The 21,467-nt window shown below is 42.2% G+C and overlaps 1 protein-coding gene across 4 annotated transcripts in view; it reads left to right on the forward strand.

Moving 5' to 3' along the window:
• Window positions 1-1,012: 1,012 nt before the first annotated feature.
• CHD6 (chromodomain helicase DNA binding protein 6) overlaps window positions 1,013-21,467 on the forward strand; it is a 205,532-nt gene continuing 185,077 nt past the window's right edge. For 3 of the 4 annotated variants that reach the window (XM_045444577.1, XM_045444581.1, XM_045444580.1), the window contains exon 1: window positions 1,013-1,123. The gene's annotated coding sequence lies outside the window, so the exon portion shown is untranslated. The remainder of the gene's footprint in view (window positions 1,124-21,467) is intronic. The other variant, XM_045444579.1, reaches the window with a different exon arrangement.

Consider the following 21,467-nt stretch of genomic DNA (forward strand, 5'->3'; position numbering starts at 1 on the left):
TCACAGCATTTTCCACTACATGCCCCTGGTATTTATTTATTGTCTTCCTTTCCCCTTAGCATGCTTATTCTACAAGAGCCAGGCCTTTGTCCTATTGACCGCTGTATCCCCTGTCTTAGATCAATGCCTGGCATTTAGTGGATGTGCAAAAATTAGCTGCTAACGAATTAAAGAATATTAAACAATTAGTTGAATCTCTGCAATATGCTGGGCCCTGTCCTTGAGGATGCTACAAGGATAATGGGGGAAATAGGCCTGAACATAAATATACCATAGCTCGACACCTGATTTTTCGGAGGTATATCCAAGGCGCCGCAGGATCCCTGGGGATGAAAACTCCCGGGGAGTAGGGGGGCCTTGGGAAGAAGCCCGTCGTGTGCCAAGAATGCCAGGAGTCAGGCGGAGCGGCAGGAGACGCGGCTGGAGACACAGGATGGAGCTCCTTGACTCTTCGCTTGGTTTCTCGGAATCTTTTTCTGACCTGCGGGACCCTCGCCTCTCTTTGCTTCTGTCTGCGGGATCGCGGTCCAAGCGGAATCCCTCTCTGTCGCGGGACCCCAGCCACATCCTCTCCCACCCTGGGAGACGCTAGCCCAGCGTCTTCCAGCCCGCCGGCGAGCTACCTGTGAGACCTCCACCTGCGGGCAGAACCCCCTCCCCGCCCGCGTGCTCCAGGTTCCCGCCCCCTGCCTGCGGAGTGCCGCGTGCAGGACCCCGCCCCGCCCCCTCGGCCCGCAGGACCCCAGCCCCGCCCCGCCCCCGTGGCCCCGCCGCTCAGTCCCGGGGGGCGGGGCCGCGCGCAGCGGCGTCTCCAAGGCGGGGGGCGCGAGGCAGAGGGCGGGGCGGCCCCGGCGCCGGCCAATCATCGCCGCGATCACATCCATGCAAATACGAGCACAATGGAGCGAGCCCATCACTCGCCCCTGCAAGCAAGCTTGAAATGGGCTTCCGCCTGAGCGGCAGCCACGCTGACCAATGACTCTGTGTTTTGGGCCGGGGAAGCCCAATGGCGTGGCAGAGAAGGCGGGCCTGAGCTGGGTTAGGGTGTCCTTGCAGGGTGTCTGAGCTAAACTTCACCAAATAATAGCTGTTTGTATTTTGGCTGCTGCAGGAGCCATTTTAGGTAAGTTCTTCTCTTAACTTTTTATTTTCCTCCCCGGCCTTCGCTGGCCGGCCTTGTCCGCAGGTCCCTGGCCCCGCCCCGCTGGCCGGGCTAGGGTGCCCCTATGAATGGAGCCGGGATGAGGGGCTGCGGCGGCGCCGAGGCCCGGCCGGGGTCCGAGTGGGGCCGGCTGCGGGCGGCCTGGCGGAGGGGAGGCGGCGGCCTGAGGCCTGAGGAGAGGAGCCGGCCTCCGCCGCTCCCGCTCGCGCTCAGGCCGCGCTCGGGCCGGGCGGCCGTCCTTGGGAGTGCGCCGCTGCGGGCGGCGCAGAGGGGCGGGGGTCCGGGCAGCCCCCGGCCCCGAGCCTGGCGGGCGGGGGCGGGGCGTGCGGAGGCCCCCCCCGGGGCGGGCCGTGGAAGGACCCCCGGGCGGGCAGGGCAGCGCCGCGCGCGGCGGGGGTGACCGCTATTCCACTGCCGCCCCCGCGGAGAAGTTGCTCTATTGGCGTCCTGCGTCTGTTTGCAGGGGTGGAGGAGGGTGGGCTGGTGCCAGGCTGCTGCTCCGGGAGGGGGCGGGGGCCCCGGCGCGTCCTCGGAGCGCGCTCCCCCTCCGCCCCCTTCTTACGCACTAGCGCGCACTCGCCCCGAAAATTGGAACCCTGGAGGTGTCCAGCAACCCCGCAGCCAAGTTTTATGCATTATTAGATTGCATGTTTGAGCTTTAAAAAAAAAAAAAAAAAAAAAAAAAAGAGGAATCTGTCCCCTTTAGGGTATTTCCTTCACTGTTGAGAAGTAACGGCGTCTTTTGCTCCCAAATTTCCAGAGACATGCTTGTCAGATGTGCAGAGGGTTGGCAGCTACTTGGTTTTTAAAAAGACTCTGTTAGGAAATCCCCTCACTAGTGAGATAATTGAAATTTGAGTTTGTTTTCAGCTTCAGTTTTATTTGATCCAATTAAAAATACATAAGCAGGCACTTATATTCGTGTACATAAAGTATTCCTAGTACCAGTTATGACTGATATGACTGTGGTTTCGGTAGTGTGGGATCTAATAAGGCAATATAATTCAATTTTCAACTTGTAGGCCCGTGTTCTCCAAATTAGGATTTATGGACCATTAGTAATCTGGCCGAGGTTTCCAGTGAATCCTTGGCATCTCCAGGCATCCCTGGAACTGTTGTATGTACCTTCTTCCCCACCCCTTCAGAACTGCTTATTTCTGCTGTAACAGATCCATGAACAGAGAAGATACACATTTAAAAATTTTTGTAATTTTCAGAGTGTGTGGAATACTGCCCGAGATTCAGTTGTTGTTTCTCAGATGGCGTATTGGAATACAATCCCGTGAGGCCCCAAATTTCGGCATACTTTATGGGGCATGCTTGTGGTACTTAGAAAAGTCCTGGTAGGGACCACAGTACTGTGCTCTCAAGGCTAATTGTGAACTGTCTTTCTTACTGGAGATCTGTAGTTATTGACTGTGCATGGCATGGTAGTTGGTTGATAAGCTGAATTGGTAGATCAAGTTGACAACCTCTGGGAGATAGTTTTTGTGAACTTTGTGGCTCTAGGACAGTAAAAAGAAGGTTTGAGATCTATGTATGAAAAATGATTAGGCATGAATATTCAAGTAACATGGTGTATGCCAACCGGAACAGGTGGTTTCATATAAGCAATGCGTGACTGTAACCCAAGGCCTGGGAAAATGGGGAGTGGTAAAATGATTAATTTTGGACTTCTTTTTGTCCCAGGGCAGATCTCCTTGATGAATTATGAAGGATTATTAAAACCTTTTTCTTCATTAATGGACTTTTAAGAGTTAACCTTTACAATTTTTTTTTTTCCTTTTTGCTAACTTTGGAATCTCCTTTATAGTAACTAGAATATGATACTGTTCTTGCTGTAGTCTGGTCATGGGCAAAATAAATCTCAATCTCTTGTGAAGTTAGTTGTGTCTCATCGTGGTATCAGTCTGCCTGGAGTCACATCTTTTATCTTGCAGTTCTTTCTTGCCTTTTTATAGTTAGTTTTTCTGTTGTTAACAGCATGCATGGTTTTTCAGTGTGATCACTTATACCACAACTTTTTAATATTCTCTATTTTTATGATTATTTTTATAATTTATTGATATAGTTGGAAGTTCTCTGAACTCATCAGTGTGTTACTTTTTGCCAACCACACAAGAAGTTGAAAGACCAGTTTGGAGTGAAATGGGAGAGCCATAAGTAACACTACTGTATTTCTGGAAGATCCTTTAGCAGTTAGTTTTTATATTTATGGATTTACTTTTCTTATAACTATTTCAAATACCAAAGATCTCAAGCAGAATCCTGTCTCTTTAGAAACCAGATCTCATTTGTGATTTTTGCCATTATGTTACAGAAAACTTGTCAGAAACAATAGACGCTTGGACCACTGTGTCTTAGAGATCTCTTTGAGTTATAGAAGTTTCAAACAAATGTTTCGGTTTTCTTGGAAACATGGCTTTGCCCCAAGCAGAGGTTGTGGTTATGTCTTCTTGTGTTAAACCATGAGGAAAAAGGGTTCCTCGCTCTCAGGCTTGATTCTCACTGTAGGGGCCTATGTTTTTCAGCTTTCATGGAAAGACTTTGTATTGGTAATGGCTGAATGGAGTTGTATTGGTAATGGCTGGACTCTTTTGAACAGGTTAGAGGGTTCGAGGATTCTACCTGCAAAAAGATTTTCGGTATTTGACAATGACAATATCTAAGTCAACCGAGGAGACTGTGTTTTCACTCCCTTTTATCCCCCCCAGGATAACAAGGTTAGAAATAGTTTTATTTATTTAAAGATTTTATTTTATTTTTAAGATTTTTTTTTAATGTTTATTTTTGAGAGAGAGAGAGAGAGAGAGAGCATAAGTGGAGGAGGGGCAGAGAGAGAGAGGGAGACAGAGAATCTGAAGCAGGCTTTGTGCTATCGGCATAAAGCCCTACTTGGGGCTCAAACCCACCAACTGTGAGATCATGACCTGAGCTGAAGTTGGACACTCAACTGACTATGCCACCTAGGCACCCCTAAAGATTTTATTTGATTTAAAAAATGTTTTTAATGTTTATTTTTGAGAGAGACAGAGAACGGGGGAGGGACAGAGAGAGAGGGAGACACAGAATCCGCAACAAGCTCCAGGCTCTGAGCTGTCAGCAGAGAGCCCGGTGCAGGGCTCGAACTCACAAACCACAAGATTATGACCTGAAGCTGAAGTCGGATCCTTAACCAACCGAGCCACCCAGCTGCCCCAAGATTTTATTTTTTTAAAGTAATCTACATACCCAGAGTGGGGTTTGAACTCACAACCCTGAGATGAAGAGTCTCATGCCCTACCAATGGAGCCAACCAAGCACCCTGGAAATAGCTTTATTTTTAATAAATATTTAGTGTTTCACTTTATACTTCCATTCCTCATACAAAGCTTTAGTTTAATTCAGATGAAAAGCTGCAGTGAATTCCATGGAATTGCCTGCATTCCCCTGTACCAAGTTATTACATTGAAAACTCTTTGAAATAGATAAAATAATAGGTAGGGCTTAGCTATCTGTTTCCTAGAGAACAGGTTTGGTGTTTTGTGTTGTGTTTTTTTGTTTGTTTGTTTTTTTTTTTCCCCAATAGAACGTGACATACTTGTGAAGCGTGCAAGAAGCACTAACGTTGGATACCTGGTGTGTGTTCAGCACTTAGCCAGGCACTGGGGCTGCAGAGATGAAAAAATGTCTCCATTTTCATGGCCATTCCATGAGGATGGATGGAAGCTCAGAAAGATGAAGTAACTTATGAAGCTAGTATATAAAGGCAATAAAACTAGTAAATGTTGGAGCCAGAATTTGAACCCAGATCATCTGGATTCAAAGCACATATTCTTTTCACCAACCAGCCTCTAAAGATTTCTTTAAAAGCTGGAATGTGCTGTCATGTTTTAGTGGTATGGGGCTAAGTCAACTAACAAGTTGTTCTATGCGCTCACTCATTTTTACTACTTCATTTCAAGAATGTGTCACTGAAAAAGCAAATTAGAATACAGTAAGGGTACCCTTTACCGTCCTTGTCTCCAAAATGTAGGAGAGGTCCTTGTAGGGCACTTAAGAGTTCACCCTGGCCTGGTACTAATAACCATGAAGTGCAGAGGGAGAATGCAGTCACTTTTTCCTTGCCAAAATGTTCTTTTCTTTAGTTCATTTTGTGGAGGCGTTGATACCCTCTTGAGAAATTCTGTTACTTCCATAAAAGTCCTGAAGGTAGTAAAATGGAGTTATTTTAAAATATCCATCCCTGTTCCCATTTCTGAACTGAATTATTTGCATAAAATCCAGAGAAAAGCATTTCTTTTTGCTTGTAGTACCCCTATTAGTTGGTTTTTATAGTTTGTAATAGTGATTCTTTACATACTCGTGTACTTACTCTTTATGTCGTTTGCTGTCGAGACTTTTAGAATCTTTGATAATGTATATGACATAAATAGTTCCTGTTTTGAGGAATCATTTTTTTCAGTTGATGTACCTTTTCTTTCTATAGTCATAACGAAGGACTTAAATTTTTAGCAAGGAAAAAACTATATTTCAATAGATTGCCATGATGCTTTTATCCGCTAGTTATTTCAGAACTTAACCTACTAAGATAGTATATGAAAATTTCAGGAAAATTAGGAAGTAGAATTTTAAGATAACTTCAGGACATGAATTGAAACAAGTTGGATTCGAATTTTCTAAATAAGTAAAGGGAGATTTCTCTTTTTCTACTCCTTTGTTAATTAAAGATTTTTGTAGGGAGTATTTTCACTGATCTTTTTTATGGATTAAATATATTATTTTATCAGTAAATTTTAAATATATTTAAAAATTTGTTCTACATTATGTGACCAAAGTATTTTATTTTTGGAATCTTTCTCTCTCTATATATATATTTTAAGATTTTTCTTTATTTTGAGAGAGAGAGAGAGAGTGAGGAAGGAAGGGGCAGAGAGAGAATCCCAAGCAGCCTCCATGCTGCCAGTGCAGAGCCGGATGTGGGGCTCGAACTTACGAGCCATGAGGTCATGACCTGAGCTGAAACCAAGAGTCGGACACTTAACCGACTGAGCCACCCAGGTGCTCAGAAATCTCTATATTTTTTAATTGTAAGATTGTTTTTACATAAAAGGTCAGGCTTCAGGTTAAAAGAAGTTCTAATTACTGTGGTAACCTTGGTCTTTAGTTCCTGCATGTTTAGGTTGAGGCTTTTTATCCTGGGATTCATGGACCCCTAGAGACTCTTTGGTCTGTGAACTCTCCAAAATAGTATGCAAAATTTTGTTTGTGTGTGGTGTGCACTTTTATGGGCAGTGAATCCATTCCTTTCATAATTCTTGAAGGCATCTGTGACTCCCACCTTCCCTTCCTGTACCCCCATGTTTTCCCATCCCCCCTTTTCCCCTCTGTCTCTTCCTATCCACATGCAAAAACAATATTAAGGATCGTTGATTTAGGTCATTTCAAAGCTAGTTGTTTTGTATGAGCAAAATCTTCCAGGAGGCTGACTTTGTTGGGCTTTTTTGCCCTTCAGGAGGTATTGCGATTTCAGTCTGAATTAGTTGGCTTGGGCTTGGTGAAGTACTTCTGAATCACTCCAGGCAGCATCCAGGCAAGGGTTATCCCTGGAATTCTTCCCTGCCTTATTTTTATACTTGGGAAGCTGTTCCACACCCTTTCCCCTGCAGTCTGATAAAAGAGTAAAGGTTCTAGCAGGAGGCGTGAGGGCAATTGCAAAACAGTCTTAGAGGGTCCTTGGCCTCTCTGCTGCAGCCATGTGCCTCTTCAGATGGGACTGGAGGGGTGGCCATGGCAAAAGCTCCTGACATTTTCTTGCTTTGAATACTACTTACTCATTCAGTTACTGCTTCATTCAATATGTTAGGAGGAAAAAGGGGTTAAGAGGAACAATTAAAAAATAACCCCTCCGTTTTCATATTCCCCAGACTTTGTATGTGATACCTTGCAACTTTTCTGTCAATGTTGTTAATTTCAAGTGGAATTTTTCTTAATTTCTGGTTGAACATGTGAGCTTATTTTGCAGATAACATGCATATATGTTGGGTTCTGTTAAACCAGATGTTACTATAGGCAAGAGGATGAAATGTTAAAATTCTCAGAGCCTTATTTTATAATTTGCTTAAGAAAAAATGAAGCAAATTGGTAAAACAATATTTAGAGCGACAACAAAATTCTAAAAGTAGTCTCTAGGAAATGGCCAAACTTGAGAAATTCTGGAAGTTTTCTTAGAGAAGTTCATTTGTTGGGCCAGACCAGAAGTTGACTAGAAGAAAAATCCATTTCTTTGGTTTGATATATATATTGAGGAAAACACCTTAAGCTTGAGGCAGTTCCGTGAAGGGCATGGACTCCTATGAGGGGATCCTGTTTGATTTGTTCCTTCCCTAAGTGTACATGAGTAAAGAAGTTGGCTTGGACTATTTACTTTGGGTTCAAGGAAACCATCAGTATTCTAAGAAATTCTTTGAAGGGTGCCTGGGTGGCTCATTTGCTTAAGCATTCGACTCTTGATTTTGGCTCAGGTCATGACCTCAGCCTTTGTGGGTTTGAGCCCCACATAAGGCTCTGCGCTGACAGTGCAGAGTCTGCTTGGGATTCTCTCTCTCCCTCTGCCCTTCCCCCTCTCAAAATAAATAAACTTAAAAAAAATTATTTGAAAGGTTATGTCCAGTAAGCTAGGTCCAAATCATAGATTTTATCTACTGAAAGAAATTTTATATAATTTAACACAAAGACTTTATTAATGTTCATTTGTGTATTTTGACCTAAACGACTCTTTTAAAGGTAGCAGTCTAAATTCAACTGTAGGTTAGCCTGAAGAAGTCAAGGCATCATCCTTATTGACCATGTGGCAGAATCAGATCACATTATAAACAGTAACACCATCAGATTGCTTTTTTTTTAAAGTTTATTTATTTTGCAAGAGAGAAAAATAGAGTATGTGAGTGGGGGAGGGGCAGAGAGGGAGGGAGAGAGAATCCTGAGTAGGCTCAGAGCTGTCAGTGAAGAACCTGATGTGGGTCTCTGACCCACAAACCCTGAGATCATGACCTAAGCCGAAATCAAGAGTTGTACCCTTAACCTACTGAGCCACACAGGTGCCCCAGATTGCTTCTCTTAGTTGGCCCTTTATAGCATTGTTTTTAAGGGACTCGATATTCTGCTTAATAGAATTAGCATTTTTACCTTGAGTTGTAAAACTATGTTGAGGAAATAATAGAGGATGTGAAAGAGATCATTAATGACCAGCTCCCAAAAGATAATTGTAAAAATGTGAAATAAGTTCTTTTAGATCAGAGCTAGATCTCGATCTAGATCAGTGTTAGTCCACAGATCTGTGCAGGTCTATGGGTTGTTTGTTACCTGTCTGCGACCAGGTTAAGTACAGAACTTGAAGCATTTAGATGTTTTTACAGCATTTTTTAGAAAAATGATTTGTCTGTTGAGTCTGATAATAAAAAAATGTAAGTTTATAGTAGTCTTTGTTTAAAAAAAATTTTTTCCTGATAATTCATTTTTCTGGTGTTTTATAAAAGAATTAAGTCTATGATAAATTGGGAAAAAACAAAAAGTTCTTAACCATAGGGAGCAGTACTCAAGGTGATAGGTAACATCACCATTCTCTTGCAGTTGTTTAGAAATGGCCCACATTTTGGGGCCACTTACCAGACTGACTGAAATAAACTACCTGGGGTAGGGACCAAGTAATCTTTGTTTTAACAAGCTGTACTAATGATTTTTGGGCACATTTAAATCTAAGAAACTTTGTTGTAAAATTAAAAAAAAGAAACTTTGTGCTAAATCAGCACTGTCCAGTATAAGTTTGTGCTATGATGAAAAATGTCTTATATATGTGAGACCCACTCATCACGTGGCTTTTGAGCCCTTAAAAGGTGGCTAGTATGACTGAGGCATAGAATTTTATATTTTATTTAATATTAGTTAATTTAAATAGCCACATACGGCTAGTGGCACTAGCATTTGACAGCACAGGTTTAGATCCTTTAGAGTCCCCCTATCTTGGGGGGGGGGGGGCAGAAGTGGATTTTTTCCATTCCTTTAGAAATTAGAATATAGGACAAGACTATCCTTTAGACTTCAAATGAGACTAAGCCAATCATATAATAAAAGTTGGCACTGTTTGCCCATTTATATTTACCTCTTTTTATCTAAAAGTTGACTTGATGTTAAGAAAATAGTAGGGGGGCGCCTGGGTGGCGCAGTCGGTTAAGCGTCCGACTTCAGCCAGGTCACGATCTCGCGGTCCGTGAGTTCGAGCCCCACGTTGGGCTCTGGGCTGATGGCTCAGAGCCTGGAGCCTGTTTCCGATTCTGTGTCTCCCTCTCTCTCTGCCCCTCCCCCGTTCATGCTCTGTCTCTCTCTGTCCTAAAAATAAATAAACGTTGAAAAAAAAAAAATTAAAAAAAAAAAAAAAAAGAAAATAGTAGGGTCGGAAAATAAATTTAGATCCGTGTCACAAAGGTTTTGAAAACAGCAGGGTAGCTGTTTTAGTGAGGCCTTGTGATCCTTCATGGCTGTGACTAACATGCATAATGTCTTGCAATATGACTTCTTAGGCTTTTTTCTTTCGTATAAAGATTTAAGCTTTTAAGTGCAACATTGTAGTTTTCTAGTTCTCATTATAAAGCACCAGTTATGGAGAGTTCTCATTACGTTAGACTAGTTAATGGAGATTTTTTTTCATATGGAGAGTATTTTTGGTTACTTAGAGGATAGTTTTTCATTTTATAAGGGTAATCTTTGTTTTTAATAATATCCACCAAGGATCCTTTGAAAGGTTGAACCTTATACTCTGTCCCCTTCCAATACATTTAAAATTGATTGGTAAAACATTTCCTTTACTCATACAGAGTTGTATATGCTTCTCTGCCTCTTTCTCCATCTACTTGTACTTCATATTTAAACTCCTAAAAGTCAAGGATAGCATTGACTCTAATATATTGATCAATATCCGTTGCAGTATTGGAGATTGTTTTCTGATTGACAAGTGGAAGGAAATGTAGCTGTAAAAGTAAATGAAGATGCACATGTAGAATCATAGCTTTTTGAAATGCTGTCCACACACAGTGAGTCTTTTCTAATAGGACCATAATTTTATTAAATATATTTGCCAGGTTTTAGGTTTTCAGGCAGGAGGTTGTTAGTCATATAGGCAATGACTTTTGAAGCATAAGAGACAGTAAAGGGTATTCCATGTTGTTGATACACTTAGAGTGGGTAGGTTCCTTAAAGATCGTGGATAGGGCTGCAGGAATCACAAAATTGTCAATGCAACAGTGTCAGTTACTTTGTTTATGGCATGAATTAATGTTGTGTTATCTTCCATTGGTGTTCATTAAAAAGCACCATTTCCCATTTTGTTGTAGGGATGGTCTTATATTCTCAGCGAGTGAAGATGTCCTGGTAGGTTGTCTTGGCAGGGGCTTCTGGGTAGCTGAAAATGACACGAGTATCACTGATTGGTGTGGCTCAACATTTTGTAACATGGTGCTTTGGGCTCTTTTGTCTGACTTTCTCCAAAGAGTTTCAAGTTCTTAATCTCTAGGTATATATTTGGACTGCTGCTTTGGAATTGAAAAATCCAGTCTGTTGGTACTGAGATCTGATAGTTGACAGATCTTAAGTTTAGAATGTTTGCAGGTTCTTTGCTTCCAGTTTGTTTCCATCACTGTCACTGGTTCCTAGAGCTGTGACTGGAATGTGGTATGACATGTTACTAAAAGACTGATTTCGTAAGCCATGGACAAATACCAGTCTCCTTATTTACACATACTAGTCGTACTCTGCCCACCCTTTTCCACTCTAGCGCAGCACTTCATGCTAGTAGGGCTCTCCCTGGGTGCTCTGACTTGCCCCTGTGCACACTCTTGAACTATGCTTTGTTGCTACCATCAGAGCTGTGCTTGTGGAGTTATTTCTAGTTTAAGCTTTATGCATTATCAGGTCTTACATAATTCAGCATCTCAACTAGATTCCTCTAAACCAAAGCCTCTTTCTGGCTTCTCAGGATTGCGGGAGAGTAGTTTTGGAAGGGAGTTTAGAGGCCATCTAGTTCAATTTCATCATCTTATGGATGACAGAATGGACTTCTAGTCATATAAGTATTTTGTGGGGCCATAGAGCTGGTCTACGGCCAAGTCAGGCTTAGAATTCAATTCTCATTTTACTAAATAGGACTCTTTCCCTGACTCTGATGGTGAAGGTCCTGAAACCCCCTGTGGGAGAATTACCTTAAGAACTTATGGGGATAATATGGGGAAGCCAGGTTCTGAGATTAGAAGTGAATTTGTGAAAGGCTGAATAATTTTTTTTAATGTTCTCAAATAAAACAAAGATATCAATGAAACTTTACATGTCTTAAATGAGTAGGAATGAGCGGTACTATTTTGGTAAGTTTTGTTTACTATGTCTTATTTACTAGAAACATTTTGGCATGTCCTTTCCTTTTATATCACGGTAAAAGGCTTGTGGTACTATTTTGGTAACTCTTGTTTACTACTTTTTATTTACTAGAAACTTTTTGGCATATCCCTCCATGATATCATTGTGAAATCCTTTGTAAATTTACCTTTGCTTTATTGCAAATAATGTGAATGATAGTTTTTTTCCCCCACATCTGCATACACATTCAGCTTTTTAATTTAGGATTATTACAATAGGTTTTTCCCAGACCCCTTAATTATTGTGATAATCATAGCAGCTGCCAATCACTGAACGCTTACTGTATGCCAGGTATGGTGCTAGGCTCTTGTGTGGTGTGGTTCTTAGGGCTGTTCACTGATGCCCTATTTTTGTTTCTCTTTTGGGTATCTGATAGACTAGTACTTCTCCATCACCTTGAAGTTGAACATGGCTCTGTGACTTGCTTTGGATATTGAAAATTGAGTACAAGTGATGTGAGACACTTCTAGGCAAATACCTCTTTTTTTCTGAAAGAAATCTTCAGTGGTTATGTAGTGTAAGCAATAAGCCTATGCTTTAAACCACTGAGTTATTTATTTATTAAAAAAAATTTTTTTAACATTTATTTATTTTTGAGAGACAGAGACAGAGCGTGAGCGGGGGAGGGGAGGGAGAAGGAAACAGAATCTGAAGCAGGCTCCAGGCTTTGAGCTGTCAGCACAGAGCCTGATATGGGGCTTGAACCCACAGACTGTGAGATCATGACCTGAGCTGAAGTCGGACGCTTAACCAACTGAGCCACCCAGACGCCCCTAAACCACTGAATTTTTTTAAATTTTCTTTTTTGTTTTTTAAAATTTACATCCGAATTAGTTAGCATATAGTGCAAAAATGATTTCAGAAGTAGATTCCTTAGTGCCCCTTACCCATTTAGCCCATCCGCCCTTCCACAGCCCCTCCAGTAACCCTCAGTTTGTTCTCCATATTTATTAGTCTCTTCTTTTTTTTTTTAATTTTTTTTAACGTTTATTTATTTTTGAGACAGAGACAGAGCATGAACGGGGGAGGGGCAGAGAGAGAGGGAGACAGAACCGGAAGCAGGCTCCAGGCTCTGAGCCATCAGCCCAGAGCCCGACGCAGGGCTCGAAATCATGGACCGCAAGATTGTGACCTGAGCCGAAGTCGGACGCTTAACCGACTGAGCCACTCAGGCGCCCCTATGAGTCTCTTCTGTTTTGTCCCCCTCCCTGTTTTTATATTATTTTTGTTTCCCTTCCCTTATGTTCATCTGTTTTGTCTCTTAAAGTCCTCATATGCATGAAGTCATATGATATTTGTCTTTCTCTGACTAATTTCACTCAGCATAATACCCTCCAGTTCCATCCATGTAGTTGCAAATGGCAAGATTTCATTCTTTTTGATTGCCAAGTAACACTCCATTGTATATATATACTACATCTTCTTTATCCACTCATCCATCGATGGACATTTGGGCTCTTTCCATACTTTGGCTGTTGTTGATAGTGCTGCTATATACATGGGGGTGCATGTGTCCCTTTGAAACAGTACACACACCTGTATCCCTTGGATAAATACCTAGTAATGCAATTGCTGGGTCATAGGGTAGTTCTATTTTAAGTCTTTTTGAGGAACCTCCATTCTGTTTTCCATAGTGGCTGCACCAGCTTGCATTCCCATAAGCCACTGAGGTTTTTAAATGGAGTTTTAATTGCAGCATAAATCAAGCTCATCCTGAATAATGTAAGTATACACGTATTACCATCATTGATCTTCATGGCTGAGTACTGATATTGGCCCATTTTACAGTTGAGGAAATGGAGACAGAGGAATTAAGTTTACCTGTGTGGCAGAACTAGTGGCCCAGGCACTTTGAGCCCTTCATTCTTAAGCACTGTTGTTTGCTGCCATTGATTATGCTATACCAACTCAGTACCCACTATTGTGTATAGAATATGGGTTCTGCCCATGATAATGTCCTGCCAGAGCTTATGTTTACTTCTCTGTTCCATCCCTTCTTACAGATACTCCTGAAGTTCCAGGTCCAAGGGTCTCTTACCAGGGTTTACTTTTCTCAGTGTTGCACTACAGAAACCTCCATTCCTTTTTTGTTGTCTGTTATCTACTTTTACTGCCTTCTGGGATTCCATCTTTTGTGTGTTTGAATCCTTGCTCTGCCACTCACTGGCTGTGTGAATCTCCCTGTTCCTCAGTTTCCACATCTGTACAATACATATCTCATTTCGTTGTTTTGAGGATTGAGTTCATTTACGTAAAGCCTTGGAACAATGCCTGGCACATGTAAGCATGAGTGTTGGATATTGTAGTTTCAAAGGATCAGGTATCGCAGGGCCCAGATGAATGGAGATAAGACATTACTGATCTTAATCTTTCTGATATTAAGATATTAAAGGCTTTATGCCACATTTAATTTAATTTTTCCTTCTATTTAACAGGAATTGCTGAACAGCTCTACATGGCACTGTGCTCTGGGGGGTGGGGTGGGGAATGACCTAGAGCTTACCCTCAAAGAATTTATAGTATAAAGGGGAGCCAAGATATACATAAATACCTGTACGCTGATACTTGTGCTACTGCAAGGTGGCCCATAAAAAGTATCCTTTGGGAGTTCAGAAAAGGGGAAAGTGAGGAATCAGAGAAGACTTTGAGTCGGAGCTTTTATTAGTCTTGGAAGGATACACGGGATTTGGAAGTGGAGACTGGAAGAAATCGCCAGGTGAAAGGAAGCATTAGATCAGAGGCCTGTAATAAACATGTTCATTCAATCAGCAGATTTATAGTGAGCATTTACTGTGTGCTAGGCATTGATATAAGCCCTGGGGATGCCGCAGTAAACAGAAGGAAGTTCTTGTTCTTGTGGAGCTTGTATTATAGTGAGTGTTTGAATATACAGAACCATAACGTATCAAGTGGTGGTAAGGACTAGGAAGAGGATTAACGAGACAGATTTCTATAACTAAGAAAAAACATGATTCATTTCTAATATTTTTCTTCGGGTATCTTTTGAGGAAACCCGAAGCTGAGCTAAATGGCTTTTTCATGTGCACCGGGCCATATCTGTGCCGTTTTCCATGCTCATAATTCTCTGCTCTTTGCTCTCAGCCTGTCTAGATAATTTCCTTTCTTTGAAACTCGAGCTCGGGACCTGGAATCTTCATGGGGCCATCCCCCTTGTAAGTGCCAGAAGCACCCTCTTTCCCTTCTGCACTTCTGGAGTCAGGTTTGGCCCGTGTAACTAATTTGGCATTTCATATTGAACTGCCTTTGTCTTTTCTCAAATTGTTCATTGTTTATCCCACAAGTATGTGATACCCATTCATTTGGTAAACAGTTATTGGACTTGCATTGTGTTTCAGCCATGTCTGGGCACTAGGAACTTGAAGATAAATGCACATGGTCTGTGCCCTTGAGGAATGCACAGTCTGTTAGAAGGGAAAGAAATGTAAACTGCTACTACAAACATCATGATAAATGTCAAATTAGACAATTGGATAAATGTCCAAAGTTTTGTTGGAAGCAAGAAGGGGAGGCAGCCATCTACTCAGGGAAGTTGTTTAAGAGTTTGGAAAGGAGGAAACTTTAAAATTGGTTCTTGAAAGTTGATTTGGATCACAGAGACTGGAATTGGTGTCTGTGAGTTTGGAAAGCCTTTTATGCATGGACAGTATCCTGTGAGAGGGCGGTGCGGACAGGGAAGTTCAGTGTAGCTGGAGGAGTAGTGGAGACCTGTGGATTTGTGGTGGGCATGAGGCCTGGAGAAGTAGGTTTGGAGACATAGAAAGGCTTTGCAAATGGGGCACCTGGGTGACTCAGTCGGTTGAGCGTCCAGCTTCGGCTCAGGTCATGATCTCACAGTTGACAAGTTCGAGCCCCTTGTCGGGCTCTGTGCTGATAGCTCGGAGCCTGGAGCCTGCTTTGGAGTCTATGCCTCCCTCTCTCTCTGCTCCTCCCCCCGCTCATGCTCTGTCTCTCTCTGTCTCAAAAATAAATATAACCATTAAAAAAAAAAAAAAAAAGAATGAAAAAAAAGAAAGGCTTTGAAAATGATGGTAAGGAGTTGAGATTTGTGTGGACAGTGAGGAATCATCAGAGGTTTTATTGCCGGGGAGTAGATTATATTCTGTACTTGGGCAGTAGAGATCAAATGGTGCTCAAATTTTGCTGCATGTTACCTGGAGAGCTCTAGAAAATACCAATGCCTAGGCCACACACAATAAAACCCGATTGTCTAGATCCTCAAGGGACCCAGGTGTTGGATTTTTGATAACTTCCCAGTTTGAGAACTCCCAAGTTTGAGAACCTGTGGTTTGAAAGGCCTGATGGCAGTTTAATAAATGAGGAGGCTGGCTAGAAGAGAAGTCTTTGAGGCATTGGGAACGGGGACAAGGGAAGACTGAGCCAACCATTATTTTTCTTCAGTTTCTCTGTTTTCAACAAAATGGTGGCCCCCAGGGGAGCAAAGTCCAGGCTTTGTACTTTGAACTTTTCAGAGATTTGTACATAGTAGATTCTTAATAAACATTTGCCTTGATTAGTTTTCTTTTGTTCAGGTACTCATAGTTGAGTATTCAGGGCATTTTATTTCTTTTGCTTCTTTCCTTTTTGTTATTAAATAGAAATTCCTTTAGGGATGTGAGTGTCTGTTCTACTTCCTCATAGTTCTGATTAAAGATTTAGGAAGTTAAAATTCAATGATTAAAACAATTAGTCTGCATATGGATTTGGTTTATCCATACTCTCTTTCCTTATTAGTGTGAATAAGTAAGTTTGCCTTTAGGTAATCTCTACATCCAATGTTGGGCTTAAACTCACAACCCTGAGATCAAGAGTTGCCCCCTCTGCCGACTGAGCCAGCCAGGCACCCCAATATTCTTAAAGTATTGTTAAGGTTTATCTTCTACAACAACATGTGGAAAGTGCACCTTAACACTAGATTCTGTTAATCTGTGTTACTCAGGAACTTAGCCATGTGGTATAGAGTATATTTGAAATAATTTTTCTTTGCCAAATACACTTATTTCTGAGTGGGGATAATATTTTAAAAAATGCTGTGAATCATTTTTTAAAAATGGTTTCTTTGGGAGAGAGAGCAAATGAGCATGAGTGGGGAAGGGACAGAGAGAGAGGGAGAGAGAATCCCAAGCAGGCTCCACACTGTCAGTGCAGAGCCTGACATGGGGCATGATGTCACGTGAGATCATGACCTGAGCTGAAATCAAGAGTCCTACACTCACCCGACTGAGCCACTCAGGCGCCCCCACTGTGAATCATTTTTGTGTGAACTCTTCATTCTTTGTTCTAATAGAGGGGAGTCAGAACATACAGGAATTAAAAACTTTTATATAGTCGATGTCGTTTATACCTCCCTCCTGACATTTGTGTCTTGAAAAACATCAAACCTATAGAAAGTTATGGGAATGTTACCATTAACACCCATCTCCCCTTCACCTAGATTCACCAATTACTGTTGCCAAATTTTCACTTGCTTGTTTGTGCATGCTCTGTTTTTAGCCATATCCTTTGGGAGTTACTTGCAGACAGACATTATGACACTTCACTCTTAAATACTTTTGCATCTTTATTGTGAGAGAAAGGGTACATAATTATAATTACATCATTCAGGACACTTGATATATAACCGATATATAGTCTGTGTCTAAATCTTACCACTCACCTGTTCTCTAGCTTTTTTATTCCTGTTCTCCAATCCAGTTTAGGACTGTGCATTGTACTAAGTTGTCATGTGTCCTTATATTTCAGTATCGATTAGTGTGATCCAGTAGTTGCAGGATTCAGGAATGGAAGTGAAAACCTCTGTAAGGGCAGTGAGGCCGAGCTTCTCATCCTTCTCCCCAGCTGGCCTCCTTCATGCTCTCGCAGCCGGCTGGGAATTGGCCCTCGGAGATGGAAGGCAGAGTTCTGAAGTGGAACCCAGCAGCTAATGCAGACCTGACTGTGCACATCCTCCTGAGGCCAGGAGGGACTTTATCTTGAACAGAGGTAGTTTTCATTTTAGGATCAAAGCCATTCGGTTGCCCAGGTGCTTAATTAAGAAAATGTAGTTTAAAAAAGAAAAAGAAAATGTGATAGTGTCAACGGGACTTTGAGAAAAGATTTTCATAGTTGACTGTAAATCATCTGAATGTTAAAAGTTAGTTGTCTTCTGCTCTTTCTTGAGGACCACTGATTATCATGACCTTGTCTTTCTATAATTCATGGGGTCTTCTTTTTCTTTCTTTTTTTTTTTTTTAAACTAGTAGGACCTCCCTGCCCCTACCCCCTTTAAATATGCCAGTGGTTGTGTGTTTTTGTCTTTTCATTCCTTCTTAGGCAGACTTCTTTCCTGTTGCTTCAACTCTTTGTAACCCTGGGATCTCTGTTTCCATCCTCACCATCCTCTGTGTTCCACACCTTCCTTTCCAGCCACATCTCGGCAGCTGCAGCTGTGTGCTCCACATGCAAAGCTGAGCTCCGTGTCTGTTCGTGTAAGTCGGAGCGCTGGTTTGAATATTGGTTGGAGGATGAGAATGAGGTGGTATTTGATTAGGGAACTAGGAACATTAGGCTCCTGTCCCCTATCAGCCCTTGCCCTCATCTCCCCTTCCCCCAATACCTCAAGGGAAACAGGTGAGCCAAAGGCAAGGCTTTGCTATCACCACCATCTCCTGCTCTGTGTGGAGTCTTGGAAGTTAGGCTTCTTGGAATGAATTCTTTTAACCCAGTGTTTCTCAACCTTTGTTTTTATTATCACTACCCTAAGAAGCCCTTTTAGACAATTTTTGTTTAGCATTATTACCCTCCTACCCATGAAATTTTAATACCACGAATATATAGTGTATATGTGTATATACTGTGTGCGGCTGTATTACACATGAACAAGTTAAGATATTTTAACCCTCAAGAACCACTTTTTGTCCCTTTGGAGTGATACTGCTCAATTGAGAATGCCTGTTTTAACCTAGACTGGAGGCAGTCTAATGCCTAGAAACAAAGCAGCTGAAGAGTCCACTTGCTAACTTTCCTGTCTGCAGAGAATTTACTTTAGGCTTGCATCTGACCGCTGTAACTAGTTCTGTAATCTTGCTGTAGCCACAACTCACAGTAATAACAACTGTATATTGTGCCCGATGTACACACACATATGTAATTCAAAGGTTTTAATACTCAGTATTTATTCTTACTACTCATGATGCACTGTATCTACTGTATTAAGAAAATAGTTTTATTAAGATAATTTTCTACTTTAAAGTCACCTGTTTTTATTTGGTAAAATTTTTAATTTAAAAAGAAGTGCTGGGGGCACCTGGGTGGCAAAGTTGGTTAAGTGTGGACTCTTTTTTTTTAAATTTTTTTTTTTAACGTTTATTTATTTTTGAGACAGAGAGAGACAGAGCATGAACGGGGGAGGGGCAGAGAGAGAGGGAGACACAGAATCTGAAGCAGGCTCCAGGCTCTGAGCCATCAGCCCAGAGCCCGACGTGGGGCTCGAACTCACGGACCGCGAGATCGGGACCCAAGTTGAAGTCGGACGCTTAACCGACTGAGCCACCCAGACGCCCCAAGTGTGGACTCTTGATGTCAGCTCAGGTCATGATCTCACGGTTGTGAGGTTGGGCCCTGTGTCAGACTCTGTGCTGAGCATGGAGCCTGCTTAAGATTCTGTCTTTCTGCCCCTCCCCCACTGTGTACTGCACTCTAGAAAGAGAAAGAAAGAAAGAAAGAAAGAAAGAAAGAAAGAAAGAAAGAAAGAAAGAAAAAGAAATGCTGGTTGTTACCCACTAAGCATGTTTATTTTATTTTTGAGAGAGTGAGAGAGAGAGAGAGAGAGGGAGGGAGGGGCAGAGAGAGGCAGAGACACAGAATCCCAAGCAGGCTCCAGGCTCTGAGCTGTCAGCACAGAGCCCAATGCAAGACTTGAACTCATGGACTGCAGGGTGGTGACCCGAGCCAAAGTCAGTTGCTTAACTGACTGAGTCACCCAGGCCCCCCATGACACACTGACTTACAGAAGCATGACAGCCAGCAGGAAGAGCAGTGCCTAGGCATAGTGGGTCTAGAGACCACCAAACACCCTCCAGAGAGGCAAGAAGAAAGAGGTGGGCAGAGCCTGAGCCTCTGTACTACTGTAGTCATTGGATTTTGTTTCAGTAAATGCCCTTGAACTTGATCACACCAGCAGTTTTACTCCTTGGTAGGGAATGAAGCCTGGGGAGCTCATGGCAGGGGAGGGCTGCAGTGAGGTTTTTAAGCCCACAAGTAAAACTGCTCTGGTGGCAGCCAAACAGCTTGCCTCCCAGGAAGGTGAAATGAGCAACTTCATTCTTTGATTTGTGGTGCCAGCATCCCCTTGCTCCCCTTGAAAGAAAGAAAGGAAGGAAGAGAGGTTGGGGTGGGGGGATGGAGGCTGGTGGAAGATTGATCTAACATGAGATAGTAGAACCTGAAATTCTTTTTTTTTTAAAGATTTTATTTATTATTATTTTGGTTTTTAGTGTTTTTTTTTGAGAGAGAGAGTGTGTGGGCAGGAGAGAGGGACAGGGAGAGGGAGACACAGAATCTGAAGCAGGCTCCAGGCTCTGAGCCGTCAGCACAGAGTCTGTCGCAGCACTTGAACTCAAGAACCGCGAAGTCATGACTGAGCCAAAGTTGGACGCTCAACCGACTGGGCCACTTAGGTGCCCCAAGCCTGAAATTCTTGAGATCCTCAGTATTTAATGGGTTTATTCATAGGAATATTTGAGAGAGTGACTACAAGGTTCTGTGTATTTGATTAATTTGCTGTCATTAATCTCTTAAAAGAGTGTAGAGCACCGAGGAAATGAAATAGGAAACTACTTAGGTTTTATTAGAACGGAAGAGGAGAGGTGTAAAGAATGAGGTGTAGCTTGCTTTGTCGCAGTGTATTCATGGTCAGAGGGAAGCCCTGCATATAGCTAGAGAGTATCAGCTGTGCAAACATGGACGCCAGTGGTAGAAAGGCCAAGAAAGGAGGTTTTGCCCCTCTTTAATTTTGGTCCCAGCACCAGGCAGGGCAGGAATAAAGCTCAGGCCTCCCATCCCATAGCAACAGAATAATTAGAGCAAACTTTGATTGAGTGCTTACTATATGCTAGGTACTAAGCATTTTAGATTTATTCTCTCATTTAATCCTCTCCAACAGTGTGAGGTAATAGGTAACCTGTTACCCCCTCATTTTACTGGTGAGGAAACTGAGGCACAGGGAGGTAAAGAAACTAGTTCAGGAGCACATGGTTACTTGTTCTTACGTGTAATAGAAATGTGCAGGGCATTGGAGACCCTACCCTGAAGTGAGTGAACCCACTGCTGCTGGGACCATGTCTTCTGTGCCATACCTCTTTTCAGGAGAATAGCCTACCTGGCACATCCTATGGTCTTCATTTAAGTCATTTCATCTTCAGGTTGCCACCTTGAAGTTCACTCTTAGAAGCTGTTGACCACAATACTAAAAATAACATTGTCCTAGAGAATATTTATAGTTTTTTTCACTCCCTCTTAAGTACAGACTGTGCCTTATCTGGGAAATACCACTTATTTTAGGACTCTAGAGTTGGACACTTAAATGGTAGGGCTTGTCCAGTGGTAGTCCTATTTCAAGTCACTTCAGCAGACCCTTACATGCTTCCTATGTGCCCTGCCATGTACTTGGTGCTGGTGCTGGCGGTAATAAATGTGATCACAGTGTAGTAGGGGAGATAGATAAGACCAGTATTTGAATTGCAGTGAAACTAAGTAAGTAGAACAGAAAAAGGAACATAGAGGATGGTAAGGAGGTTAGGAAGAATTCCCCAGAAGAGTTAACATCTGACTTGGGCTTCTTAATTTTTTATTTTATTACAAAAAA

The sequence above is a fragment of the Leopardus geoffroyi genome, chromosome A3 (assembly GCF_018350155.1).
Source record: "Leopardus geoffroyi isolate Oge1 chromosome A3, O.geoffroyi_Oge1_pat1.0, whole genome shotgun sequence".
NCBI lineage: Eukaryota > Metazoa > Chordata > Mammalia > Carnivora > Felidae > Leopardus > Leopardus geoffroyi.